Source organism: Equus asinus, chromosome 9, assembly GCF_041296235.1.
Source record: "Equus asinus isolate D_3611 breed Donkey chromosome 9, EquAss-T2T_v2, whole genome shotgun sequence".
Classification (NCBI taxonomy): domain Eukaryota; kingdom Metazoa; phylum Chordata; class Mammalia; order Perissodactyla; family Equidae; genus Equus; species Equus asinus.
The window spans coordinates 65,266,086-65,281,129 of record NC_091798.1 but is presented as its reverse complement, the minus strand read 5'-3'; the positions used below and the strand labels follow the sequence as shown (position 1 = coordinate 65,281,129).

Genomic DNA, 15,044 nt, shown 5'->3' with positions numbered 1-15,044 from the left:
TTGATGTGGTGTATCACATGATTGATTTGCGGATGTTGAACCATCCCTGTGTCCCTGGTATGAATCCCACTTGATCATGATGTATGATCCTTTTGATGAGGTGCTGAATTCTGGTTGCCAAAATTTTGTTTAGAATTTTTGCATCTATGTTCATCAGTGATATTGGCCTGTAGTTCTCTTTTTTCGTTGTGTCCTTGTCAGGCTTTGGTATCAGCGTGATGTTGGCCTCATAGAATGTGTTAGGAAGTGTTCCATTCTCCCTAATTTTTTGGAATAGCTTGAAAAAGGATAGGTATTAAATCCTCTCTGAAAGTTTGGTAGAATTTCCCAGGGAAGCCATCTGGTCCTGGGGTTTTATTCTTTGGGATGTTTTTGATTGCTGTTTCAATCTCTTTCCTTGTGATTGGTCTGTTCAAATTGTCTGCTTCCTTTTGAGTGAGCTTTGGGAGATTGTAGGAGTCCAAGAATTTATCCATTTCCTCTAGATTATCCATTCTGTTAGCATAGAGTTTTTCATAGTATTCTCTTATAATCTGTTGTATTTCTGCAGAGTCTGTTGTTATTTCTCCTCTTTCATTTCTGATTTTGTTTATTTGAGCTTTTGCCCTTTTTTTCTTTGTAAGTCTGGCTAGGGGGTTGTCAATTTTGTTTATCTTCTCAAAGAACCAGCTCTTTGTTTCGTTGATCCTTTCTACCGCCTTTTTCGTTTCAATAGTATTTATTTCTGCTCTGATTTTTATTATTTCTCTTCTTCTGCTGATTTTGGGCTTTATTTGTTCTTCTTTCTCTAGTTCAGTTAGGTGTAGTTTAAGATTGCTTATTTGGGATTTTTCTTGTTTGTTAAGATGTGCCTCTATTGAGATGGATTTTCCTCTTAATACAGCTTTTGCTGTATCCCATATGAGTTGGTATGGCATGTTATCATTTTCATTTGTTTCCAGGTATTTTTTTATTTCTTCTTAATTTCTTCAATGATCCATTGCTTGTTCAGTAGTGTATTGTTTAGTCTCCATATCTTTGTGCCTTTCTCAGCTTTTTTCTTGTAATTAATTTCTAGCCTTATAGCATTAAGATCAGAGAAGATGCTTGTTATTATTTCAATTTCTTTAAATTTGTAGAGGCTTTCCTTGTTTCCCAACATATGGTCTATCCTTGAGAATGTTCCATGTGCACTTGAGAAGAATGTGTATTGTGCTTTTTTCGGATGAAGTGAGCTATATATGTCTATTAAGTCCAATTATTTTAGTTTTTCGTTTAGCTCCACTATTTCTTTGTTGACTTTCTGTCTGGATGATCTGTCCATTGATGTGAGTGGGATGTTGAGGTCTCCTACTATTATTGTGTTGTTTTTAACATCTTCCTTTAGGTCTGTTAATAGTTGCTTTATGAACCTTGGTGCTCCTATGTTGGGTGCATAGATATTTATAAGCGTTATTTCTTCTTGATGAAGTGTCCCTTTGATCATTGTATATTGTCCCTCTGTGTCTCTCTTTACCTGTCTTATTTTGAAATCCCCTTCGTCTGATATAAGAATTGCAACACCTGCTTTTTCTTCCTTGCTATTAGCTTGAAGTATTGTCCTCCACTCCTTCACTCTGAGCCTGTGTTTGTCCTTGGAGCTGAGGTGTGTTTCCTGGAGGCAACAAATTGTTGGATCTTGTTCTTTAATCCATTTTGCCACTCTGTGTCTTTTTATTGGAAAGTTCAATCCGTTTACATTGAGAGTGATTATTGATGCATGCGGACTTAAAGCTGTCAATCTGTTTCTCATTATCTGGCTTTCCTGCTTTTCTCTTCCTGTGTGCTTTATCCTACCCATTTGATACTGCAATTTCTTATGCTGGGTTTCTTAGATTTTTCCTTATTTATGTTTTGTGGCTCTGTTCTGTTTTTTAGTTTAGTGTCTACCCTGAGGTTTTAGAATCTCGTGTATAATATAGTGTATTCTCTTGTGGTCTCTTACTTACTTGGCCTAAACTAATTTAGTCCCTTTGCTCTTCCCCTCCTAAATTATTATTTTCATTTCTTATTCCAACTTGTGTTATGAGTTTGTAGTTAGAGTGATAAGATCGTCTTTGCTTTGGTAGTTTCCTTACCTTTATCCTAATGCTATAGTTGAATATTTGCTATCCTGTTCTGGTTCTATTTATCTGTCTCCCTACTCTGTGGTTTGTGACCCCTTTCTCCCTTTTTTCTTTTTTCAGGTATAAGAGCCTTCTTGAGGATTTCTTGTAGTGGAGGACTTTTGGTTACAAATTCCCTTAACTTTTGTTTGTCTGGAAAAGATTTAATTTCTCCCTCATATCTGAAGGATATTCTTGCTGGATAGAGTATTCTTGGCTGAAGATTTTTATTGTTTAAAGTTTTGAATATGTCACTCCATCCTCTCCTAGCTTGTTAGGTTTCTGTAGAGAAATCCACTGAAAGTCTGATAGGAGCTCCTTTGTAGGTTATTCTCTTCTGTCTTGCTGCCCTGAGTATTCTTTCTTTGTCATTCATTTTTGCCATTTGTACTACTATATGCCTTGCAGTAGGTCTTTTTACCTTGACAAATCTAGGATATCTGAAAGCTTCCTCTACACACATTTCTCCCTCAATCCCTAGATTTGGGAAGTTCTCTTCTATAATTTCATTAAGCACACTTTCTGCTCCATTTTCCTTTTCCACATTCTCGGGAATTCCTATGATCCTTAAATTCTTTCTCCTCATTGAATCTGCTATCTCTCTAATACTTTCCTCATTCCTTTTAATCCTTAGCTCTCTTTCTTCCTCTCTCTGGAGCCATTCAGCCTGTCTATCTTCGATTATGCTAATTTGCTCTTCTGTGGAGTCTACCCAGGCATTCAGGGAATCCGTATTCTGTTTTATCTGGTCCATTGTGTTTTTCATCTCTAGTAATTCTGTTTGATTCTTCTTTATAATTTCAATCCTTTTGTGAAGTAACTTCAGAACTCGGCTTGTTTCTCTATCTTTCTCTCTACCTCATTGAGTTTTTTTATTATAGCTGCTCTGAACTCATTTTCACTTAGTTTACCTATTTCCAAGTCCTCAGGACTTAATTCTGTGTTTTTATTGTTTTCCTTCTGATCTGGGGCTTTTATAAATTGCTGGATGGTAGAGGAGCGGTTTTTTCTCATGGTGGTAGAATTCGGTTGCAGTTACAGCCTGTCACTACTAGATGGGGGTCGAGTGCCATGCATTCTGAGCTCTCCGCCTTCGGGCAAGATGGCAGCACCCAGTGCAGTTTGCCGGGGCGGGGAGGGACGGTTTCTCTCGCTCACTGATCTGGATTCGATCATTTCTGTTCTCTGGTCTCCCAGGGCCCTAGATTTATGGGGTCCCCATGCACAGAAGCTTTCCCCCATCAGTGGGTTTCCACTGTACTGGCCGTGGGAGTCCTAGACGATACCCTAGTCGCGCGGCCCCTCCCCCACTCCTTCCCGACCCGTGCAGCGATCCCAGTTTCTACGGGAGGGAGAAAGGTTCTCTCCTACAGTGTTCCAGCTCCTCTGAGGCAGGCAGCAGGGGCTCCGTCCTCTGTCTTTTGATACTATAGGTCTCTGAGTCCTGGCATTGGGTTCATTAGCTGAAATTCAGGGTTTTTTTTCAGTCCTTTGTTGTACTTTGGAGGGGAGAGAATCCCGGGTCAGCTCACCCCATCATTTTGCTCCACCTCTCTCATCTAGATTTTGCTAAATTTTCTTAAAGGTGAATTGCAGTGTGGAATCTGAAACTGCATTGATGAAATTTCTGTATTGTTAGACTAAGTCCTTTGCTTGATCTTGCAGTTTGGATCCATCTTTTGTCCATGCGTGATTTTGTAACATCATGCTTCATCATTTGGAACATAGCCAGTGACCAAGTTATGCAGATCTTCCAAATAGTCACACAACTTATTATACAATATCAACAGATTGCATTCATTAATGTCACCACTAGTCTTGTCAGAAAAGTAATGGGAAGTTATCAAGTTCATGGTGGCAAGTATGTGTTTTCCAAAATTTTAAGTTTCATTTGAAAGCTTGGATTTTATCACCGGCAATGAAAGCTGTCACTGTTTTTTTTCTTCAGTTATCGAGCTTCCTTCATTCATTTTTGAGAAAATGCCTGGCAAATATCTAATTTTTAATAACCATAATTGTTATTCTTTCTCTTTATGAAAATAGCTTTATTGATATATAATTGATATACACTTTATATACATATACTTTATTGTCTGTTAACATATGTATACACCTGTGAAACCATCACCACATGTATACACCTGTGAAACCATAACCACAATAAGGTGATGACCACCTGGTCTGTCACTTCCAGATTTTTTATGCCTCTTTTTAGTCCCTTCCTCCTACCATTCTCTGTGCCATCCCAGTCAACCACTGTCTGCTTTCTGTCACTATGTATTAGTTTGTATTTCTTAGAATTTTATATAAATGGAATCATACAGACTGGTTTTTTTTGTCTGTTTTGTTTCATTCAGTATAATTATTGTGAGATTCATTCGTGTCGTAATGTATATTGATAGTTCATTCCTTTTTATTGCTGAGTAGAATTACATCATATGAATATACCACAGATTATCCACCCAACAGTTGATAGACTTTTCGATTCTTTTTATTTTTAAATTTTTTTTGGTAAGGAAGATTGGCCCTGAGCTAACATCTGTTGTCAATCTTCCTCTTTTTTTTTCTTTTTTCTCCCCAAAGCCCCAGTACATAGTTGTATATCCTAGTTATAGGTTGCTCTAGTTCTTCTATGTGGGATACAGCCTCAGCATGGCTTAATGAATAGTGTGTAGATCCGTGCCCAGGATCCGAACCAGTGAACCCCAGGCCACCGTAGCAGAGCATGGAAACTTAACCATTATGCCACTCGGCCAGCCCCTGGAGTGTTTTTCGTTTGGGGCTACTAAAAGTGAAGTTGCTGTGAACATGCATGTACAAGTCTTTGTATGGACATGTGCTTTCATTTTCCTAGGGAAAATACCTAGGAGTGGAATGAATGGGCCATATGGAATGTGCATATTTAAATTTTTCAAAACTGATAAATTGCTTTCTTAAGTGATTATACTAGTTTACATTCCCATCATCAGTTGATGAGAGTTCCAGTTCTTCCACATTCTCATCAGCTCTTGGGCTGGTCAATCTTGAGCCATTCTAATATTTATGTAGACATGCCTTTTTGCGGTTTTAATTTGCCTTTCCTGACTGACATATGATGTTGAGCATCTTTTCATGTACTAATTTGCCATTCATATATCTTCTTTGGTGAAGTATCTGTTCAAATTATTTGCCCATTTTTTAACTTGTATTGGTTGCTTTCTTATAATTGAGTCTTAGTCCTTTATGTATTCTGGATACAAGTTCTTTATCAGATATGTGATTTTCAGATATTTTCCCTCAGTCTGTGACTTGTCTTCTTATTCTCTTGTGGTGTCTTTTGAAGAGGAGAAGTTTTTAATTTTGATGAAGTTTAAACTGTCAGTTTTTCCTTTTATAGATCAGGTTGTTGATGGTGTATCTAAGGAATCTTGTTAAACCCAAGGTCACAAAGGCTTTCTCCTGTGTTTACTTCTACAAGTTTTATAGTTTTAGAATTTACATTTGAATCTAGAATCCATTTCAAGTTAATTTTTGTGTATATTGTGAGGAATGGTTTGAAGTTCATATATTTGGCATAAGGATAATCCAGTTGTTCCAGCACTGCTTGTTTAAATGACTGCCTTTTCTCTTGTGACTTTTTAACCTTCAGTTTTAATATATATGTGTAGATCTATTTCTGGACTCTGTTAATACTTGTCTGTCTATCCTTTTGTCTTTATGTCAATATCACACAGTCTTGATGACTGTAGTTTTATAATAAATCTTGAAATCAGGTGATATTAGTCATTTAGCTTTTTTTTTCCAAAATTGTTTTGTCTCCTAGAGGTCCTTTGCATTTCCATATTAATTTTAGTATCAGTTTTTCAGTTTCTATAAAAGTTCATTGGGATTTAGATTAGGATTACATTGAATCTGTAGGTCCATTTTGGGGTGAATAGGCTTCTTAACAATATTGATTCTTCTGACCCATAGACATGGTATCTCTAGTAAAATAGGTCTTTGATTTCTCTCAGCAAGGTTGTGTAGAGTTTAGTGTACAGGACTTTCCATCTTTTATCACACATACCACTGAGTATTTCATTTTTTGTGATGTTGCTGTAAGTGATTTTTAAAAAATATATTCGCTACATAAGTTATAGATTTCAATAATACTGTGAGTCAGCTTGACCTACTGACATTTATAGGACACTCCATGCAACATCACCAGAATACACATTCTTTTAAAGTACACAGACAATATTTACCAAGATAGACTATATTCTGAGCATAAAAAAAGTCTCAATAAATTTATAAGAATTTAAGTTCTGTAAACATGATGAAAATAAAGTAGAGCGTAGAGCTCATGGACAGGAAGTTCTCTGAAAAATCTCTAAATATTAGGAAACTGAAAAATCCAAGTATGAATAACCAGTGGGTCAGAGGATAAATCAAAGTATTTTGAACCGAGTGAAAATTAAAACACATCTCAGTATTTATCTGATGCCCATAAAGCAGAACTTAGGGAGACAACTATAGCACTAAATGTCTATATTAGAAAAGAAGAAGGGACTCAAAGTAATGACCTCAGCTTCTACCTTGAAAAGTTAGAAGAAAAGTGCAAATTAACCCGAAATTTGTAGAAGAAAGAAAAAATGTAGATAGTAGTAGAAATCAATAGAATGGAAAAAATTAAAACGGAAAACCAGTGAAACTAAAAGCTAGTTCTTTGAGATCAATATAATTGATAAACCTCTACACAGACTGATCAGAAAAAAGATGGACACAAATTACCAATATCAATGCCAATATCAAGAATGAGAGCGGTGACATCATTACAGAGTCTACAGATATTATAAGGATATTAAGGGAATAGTTTGAACAATTTATGCAAATAAATTCATGAACTTAGAAAACTGACAAATTTCCTGAAAGACACAAACTGCCAAAGCTCACTCAACCTTCGTAGTTTCATATCTTTTAAAGAATTATCATTAAAAAACCATCCTTCAAAGAAAACTTCAGGCCCAGGTGGCTTCAGTTGAGGTGAATTATACCAAACTTTTAAGAAGAAAATATACCAATTCTTTACAAAGCCATTCAGAAAATTGAAAGACTGTGTCCTAACTTATTATTTGAGACGATCATTACCTGATTCTAAAACTAGACAAAAACATTACAGGAAAAGAAAACTACAGACTAGATCTCATGATATAAAAATTATAAGCACAATTTTAACAAAACAAATGCAATATAGAAAAATATATCATGATCAAGTGGAGTTTATCTTAGGACTGCAAGCTAGTTTAACCTTCAAGAATCAATGTAATTCATCATATTAATAAAATTTTTTAAAACAGTATAATCATCTCAAGTACTCTCTTTAGTATTTACCCACAGGAGTTGAAAACTTAAGTCCACATAAAAACCTGCACACGGATGTTTATAGGAACTGCATTCATAGTATCAACACTGGAAAGTAACCAAGATGTTCTGTACACGATGAGTACACAAACAAACTGTTTTATATCCAAACAATGGAATATTATTCAGTGCTCAAAAGAAATAAGTTATCAAGCCATGAAAAGTCATAGAGGAAACTTAAATTTGCATTACTAAGTGAAAGAAGACAATTTGAAAAGTCTACATACTATGTGATTCTGACTATATGGCATTCTGGAAAAGGGAAAACTATGAAGACAGTTAAAAGTTCATTGGTTGCCAGGGATTATGGAAGAGGGAGGGATGGGGTAGGCAGAGCACAGAGGATTTTTAGGATGGTGAAACTGGCATATATGATATCATAGTAGATACATGTCACTTTACATTTGTCTGAGCCTATAGAATATATAACACCAAGAGTGAAGCCTAATGTAAACTGTGGACTTTGGATGATAATGATGTGTCAACGTAGGTTCATCACTTGTAAGAAATGTACCATTCTAGCAGGGGATCTTGATAATAGGGCAGGCTGTGTTGTGTTGGGCAGGGGTTATATAGAAAATCTCTGTACCTTTCTCTCAGTTTTTCTGTGAACCAAAACTCTCAAGAAGTATTAAAAATTTTTTTAAAGAAAAAACTGAATAGAGGGGGCCAGCCCCATGGCGTAGAGGTTAAGTTCAGCACACTCCCCTTTGGCAGCCCTGGTTTACAGGTTTGGATCCCAGGCATGGGCATAGACCACTTGTCAGCCATGCTGTGGCGGCAACCCACATAGAAAAGTAGAGGACAGTTGGCCCAGATGTTAGCTCAGGGCTAATCTTCCTCAGCAAAGAGCAAACAAACAAACAAACAAACAGAAGAGAAATGAAATAGATTTGTTTGTCTTTGAACAAATGTAAGATCTATCTTCCTCACTTTTCCATTCCCTTAGCTCCTCCCTCTTTCCAATTCCAACATTCAGTGACATATGTGCATGATCACTGAAAAGCCTATAGAGGGTGGTGGTGGAGATCTTGAGCTCTAATAAGTGTTGGTAAGGAAGTGGAAAAACAAGAGCCTACATACATTGCTGGTGGAATATAAAATGATACAGCCACTTTGGAAACAAGTTTCACAGTTTCTTCAAGTTATATGTAAATTTTCCATATAAAGTAACAGTTCCAATCCTGGGTATCTACCCGGGAGAACTGAAAACATATGTCCATGCAAAGACTGTATGTGAAAGCTTATAGCAGTATTATTTATGATAGCTAAAAAAGTAGAAAAAAACCCAATATCTATCAACTGATGAGGGATAAACAAAGCAGTATATTCATACAATAGACACTATCAAATAAAAAAGAGAAATGAGCTACGAATACATGCTACAATACAGATGAACCTCAAAAACTTTTATGCTGATTAAACAAGTCTGAGGTAAAGACTTCATGTTGTATGATTCCATGTCTATGAAATGCCCACAGAAGACATCTATAGCTAAAGAAGGAAGATTTGTGGTTTCCTGGGACTGGGGGTTAGATGGGGATTAACTATGTATGGGCGTGAGGGATCTTTTTGGAGTGTTGAAAATCTTCTAAACTGGATTGTGGTGATGGTGGCATACCTCTGTAAATTTATCAAAACTCATTGAATTGTACATTAAGATGGGTGAGTTTTGTGTATATAAACTGAACTTCAATACAGCTCTGAAAAAAAAAAAAGCCCAGGAGCTAGGCAGTCTTAACTGAAAGCTTGGCTCAGCCACTTTGAAGTTGTGGGACCTTGCTCAACCTACTTAACCCTTCTCTGCTTTAGTTCCCTCACCTGTAAAGTAAGAATAATAGGGTTGCTGTAAGAGCTAATGTACTGTGATTGTGTGGTGTATACCAAACACACATATGCACATGATAGCCATGATGTGTGTTCTTATGTTCATCATAATAACCCTCTTATGTGTTCTCATCATAATTTTTATTATAGCTGGCTCAGAAAAAATTGACTTGCTAAAATGACTGCTATAATCCAGCCACAACTTTAACCTAACCTCTGATCCCGCCCCTGCCCCTGCCCAGGCCTCTAATCCTAGCCCTAGATTTCTCTTGCCAAGAATGACAGAACAAATTGAGAGACGTAAAGTTTGCATTTAGTTCTTCCCTTTCCACCGCCGTTTGTGACTGTTTTGTTTATATGTTGTACTATTTATCCTTCATGAGTCTTTCTTTCCGTAAATGTAAAACTGAAATGGCTGGATTAAATGACCTCTAAAGTTTAGCTCTAACCTATAATTTCTAGTTGTTAGGAAAATTTTTCTTAAATTTGAAACCTCTTATAACAAATAGACTACTTCAGAAGTATGTTTTTGTCCTTTCCCCTTTTTATAAAAGGCATGATGGGGAAATAATCAGCTAATTTTAATTCTCTTAAAAGTAACATAATATATAATATTTTACATTTACATAATATTTTACAGTTGTCAACATACTTTAATTAACATTATGTCATTTGTTCTACCAGGCAGTATTGTTATCCCCATTTGCAAATAAGCTAAGTGAGGTTCAGAGAGCTCAAACTAACTTGTCAACGTCAGTTAAATAGAAAGTGGGAAAATAGTGCTCTTTCTGTTTTTCTTTTATGTCGTTCAATTTATAAGTGGGTCAAAATATATAATCCTCTTATGAATTGAAAATACAAATGAAAATTCAAGAAAAATGTCTGTGTAAGATACCCTATGGGCAAATACTTGAATCTCCATTCCATAATTTCTCAGCCTTGTGCACAGATAAGTAAATAGCTTGTTGCCGTAAACAGGGAAAATTTTTGTTTGAGTTACGTTTTTCTCTCCTGGGAATCAAGCTGTGGAGGGAAGATTTAGAAAACTGGTAGGTTAAAAGCAAGATTTAATAACTGCTTAGTGTCTAATGTGCAAGCCATTTCAAAAATGTATTATGCAAAATTTAATATGCTTCTGTTCTTGTCAGATAACTGAGCTCTTTGGAATCATAAATGTGACATATATTTTAACCAGAGTAATGTTTGAAGAGATTATAAGCATTTGAGAATTCAAGTTTAGAGTGAACACTACAAGATGATCCTGCCTTTATTTGAATCATCTCTTGAATTACAAATACTTTATTTATATACTTTCTTGCTTATGGGTTGCTGGATAAGTAAGTCAAACAAAAGGCTATTCTAAGTGGCACGAGGAAATACTAAAAACAAAACCAAACTCTAATATGTTGAAATATGACCCCATTTTGTTTTGCAAACAAGTTGTTTATTACTTAGAAATTCAAATGAAGGAAATGATGAGGGGACTTTTTTTTTTTTTTAAAGACAAACTATGACTTAAAGGAGTATATATGATCCAGGCAGCTGTCATTTGTTTTCATATATGTGGTTAACTTAGGGCTGTCACAAGGTACCCTGATGAATAGGAGACTAAGCACCTTAACCTCCAAGGACAGCAATGTCTGTGCAGATTCTGGATAGAGGTGATTAATTTTAGCAAGACTTACAAAATGTCAGCCTCCACTCTTTCTTTCACTAGAGATTTCTAACTAACCCCTTCTTTCTGACCTGGCTGTTCTCTTTGAGCTCTGAATTTCCTGAAACTAATTGATACATTCCTTAGCTCACACAGATGCATGCCCCTTGGCAATCCTCAGCCTTATCTTAATTTTTAAAATGACTTATGCCTTTGGAACTTTTACAATTATTGAAGAATTTTTACCAGATTTTAGACATCAGCAAACTATATCTCACCTCAACAGCATGTTTAAAAAGACGAAAGAAATTGAGCTCATGTAGTTTATATTGTTTAGCTATTTTCACTTAGAAATGACTTGATTAATAATATTTTTCTCATAGTCTCTAACTTTTCAGTAGAAATCTTTCCATTGTCAAATTTCCTTTCTTTTAATTATTCATTTCCACTTGTGATTTCTGTAGGTAACTTCACTAATGTTTGCTGGCATGTTAAATTCTTTTTAAAAATAAACATTTTACCCCTCCAATTCATAATTACATGGTATATTTTTATGTGGTTTTATCAGTTTCAGTTATGTGACATTATAGCTTTAGAGGTTATTATGGTAGTCACTAGAAATGACAGTTTCTGCTCCTTTGATAACAAACTCCCAGTGTTTTGGCTCTGGATGCTGACCTGGCATTTGTTTCTTTCACTCGTCATAAATGTAGAAAGGGTAAATTGTGCCAACAAAAGATTAAGGAACATGCTTCCTGGCACTCAAAAAAGAGCCCTCAAATCTAAACTGGCACCTTGCCTTACATGAATTTAACCCATTGCCAGTTGTATAACAATGTCACTTCACAGCAGTAAATTTTGAGTTCAAGAAAATGGACAACATAGTAATTATTAAATTAATATTTTGTACCGAAAAGTATAAGATGTCAACTCAGTGGCTCAATTTTTTTATGTTGCTAATAAATTACTAACGAAGAACCTAATTCTGTGGAGTTCATTTATGGTGTTTGGAGATGTCGATAGAATAGTTTTGTTGTTGTTTTTAAAACTTTTTATTGAGATTATGATAGTTTACAACCTTGTGAAATTGCAGTTGTACATTACTGTTTGTTAGTCGTGTTGTTGGTTCACCACTTCACCCTTTGTGCCCATCCCCCATCCCCCCTTTCCCGTGGTAACCACTAATCTGTTCTCTTTGTCTATATGTTTAACTTCCACATATGAGTGGAGTCATACAGAGATTGTCTTTCTCTTCGATAGAATACTTTTTAAAAACAAATTTGGTATGAGTCTAAATGAGTAATTATAAATTAGTGTGTTGTAAATTTCAATTTGCGAGAATGGTTTTTTTCTTTTATGTGTTAACTGATAATACCTAAACTTAGACATTGGTCTTTATTTTATAATTCAAGCATATTACAGTTAATGAAAAGCAAAATAAATGCATTTGGTTGCCATTTTATATCACAGATAATACTTTTGATGTAAGGTAAAATACTTTCAAAACAACATGTTAAAAAGATAGCATCTTTAAGTTCCTGTTTCTTTCTCATCCAAATGATGTACATTGGGTTGCCCTAATGTTTCATTTGCTACCTAATATCCCAAACAAATGCAGATGGAATAGTTTAAACTGGCCATTTCTCCAGACACTAACAGCAGTAATATCCTTTGAAGTTAGTAGCTTTATTTAATTTACCCAGGACATAAATTGATAACCTGATGGTATTCCACATGTGTGGTGTTGGCATTTTCCTATTGTTTTTCAGGGAGACCACTCCCTTCTATTAGTGCAGACTCTTTCTCAGAGGTTGACCTAAAGGCTACAAACGTTCATCCAGAAGAAGAATACAAGAAATGAAACCTGTAATGTAATAACTATTACTGTATCACATCTTTGACTTAAGTGGTTTTAAAGAATTGCTTAGGGATTTTTTTTCTATCAGTGAGCACAGGTTGATATGCTATAACAAACATTAAGTTTTCATGGTGCATTTGAACCATAGATGTATCCTACGTATTTGAGTGACATTACTCATGTTTTTTAATGTTGTGAGCATCTGATGGCACTTATACCTCTAAGTACCTCCTGCCAAGAGGCAGCCTGGTGAGCAGGACAAAGCATGTTCTGAACCATGTTCTTGCTCTTCGATCCCGTTTTTAGAAAGACTTTATGGTACTTGAAGTTGCTTGATGATTGAAACGAAAATGTAGGTGTTCTGAACACATATGCATCCTTCCACATGGATTTAAAGTTCCTTAAAGTACTAGTTTAGTTAGTTTTACTGCTGTTTTATTAGGTTATCATTTTTTTTGTTTTTTTTTTAAAGATTGGCATCTGAGCTAATAATGTTGCCAATCTTTTTTTTTTTTTTCTTCTTTTTCTCCCTAAATCCCCCTGGTACATAGTTGTATATTTTAGTTGTGGGTCCTTCTAGTTGTGGCATGTTGGATGCCACCTCAGTGTTGTCTGATGAGTGGTGCCATGTCTGCGTCTAGGATCCGAACCAACAAAACCCTGGGCCACTGAAGCAGAGTGCGCAAACTTAACCACTTGGCCATGGGGCTGGCCCCAGGTTATCATTTTTAAGGTTTGGTTATTACACATGGAAAAGTCTTAAAATTCTCAGAGATAAAGTTTAAAGTAATATTTTAAATGATAAGAAAATTTGCTTTATTGTTGAAAGCCTACTTAAATTGAATGCAAATGTTAGAAGTATGAATAGGACTACTAAAACTGTAGTGAATTCAACTGAAATAAAAATCTAATTTTAGGGGGCCAGCCCCACAGCCTAGTAGTTAAGTTTGGCATGCTCTGCTTTGGCAGCCTGGATTTGGTTCCTGGGCAGGGACCTTCACCACTCATCAGCAGCCATGCTGTGGTGGTGACCCACATATAAAATAGAGGAAGATTGGCACAGATGTTAGCTCAGGGCAAATCTTCCTCAGGAAAAAAAAAAAAAAAATTGACATATAAAGCCTTATTTTTACAGATAGATTTCCCCCTCTTACTTATCTAATATGTATGAATCTGACGGTATGAGATTTTCGTATTATCAGAATTATAAGGAAAACAATTATTTAATTAAAACAATGGGGAGCACAATGTTTTGAAGATTAAGAGACAACTGAAAGTCAGTTGAATCAAAGTTCTTAAAAAATACTTATTTTATTCATGATGAAAGTTGAAAAGTGAGTATGTTGAGTTTTTTCTACTTCCATTGAAATATTGTACATATTCATGTTATATTTTATGTAGAAACCCAAAACAAATGCCTCTTGTCAGCATTAGCCAAAGATATTGTAATGCTATCTTCTTGCTTTTGTTTGAAAATTTTATCCCTTTGTTGTTGTAAGTTATATCCCTTTCTAGTTATAAGTTACCCTATGTATTCAGAAATGATAGCCAGACAAACTCTGGACTCTTCTTAAATTTATGGAAGAAATGAAAACCTTATACATTCATATTTGAGAAGGTGTATCACTCTACTCATAGATACCAATATTCTTTAAATAGAATTTTACTTAAAAACTATTTAAGGCTGGATATTCTGTTAGGTTATGCATTCATTTGTTCAACAGTTACTGAATGTCTACTATGTATGCCAGGTTCTGGGGACTCAACAGTGAAAAAAACAGACCAGAAGACCCCACGAAAAGCGAAAATCCCTGCTCTCATGAAGCTTACATTCTAGTAGGGAAAGAAATATGTTAGATAAATAAGTAAAATATGTAGTGTGTTGAATGGTGTTAAAAAGTAAAGCATAGAGGAAAGAAGATAGCAATTATTGGCATGGTTGGAGGTTGAAGTCTTAGAGAGAACAGCCAGGGAAGGCCTCAGTAGGATATAACTTCAGGTAAAAGCCTGATGAAAGTGAGGGAACAAGCTATGTAGGTATCTGGAGGATGGAGCTGCAGAAAGAGCAGTATGGATGAAGTGAGGGTACCAGAGAGTAGGAGATGAGGTTAGAGAGGGGGCGCAGTTCAAATCACGCAAAGCCTTGTAGATCGTAGTAATGATTTATTTCAATTTCAGGTGTCATCTTGTGGTGACCCTAAAC

The 15,044-nt window shown here is 35.6% G+C and overlaps 1 protein-coding gene across 10 annotated transcripts in view; it reads left to right on the top strand.

Moving 5' to 3' along the window:
* The window catches only part of FER (FER tyrosine kinase), a 435,477-nt gene that overhangs the window by 287,494 nt on the left and 132,939 nt on the right, over positions 1 to 15,044 (top strand). The window lies entirely within an intron of this gene.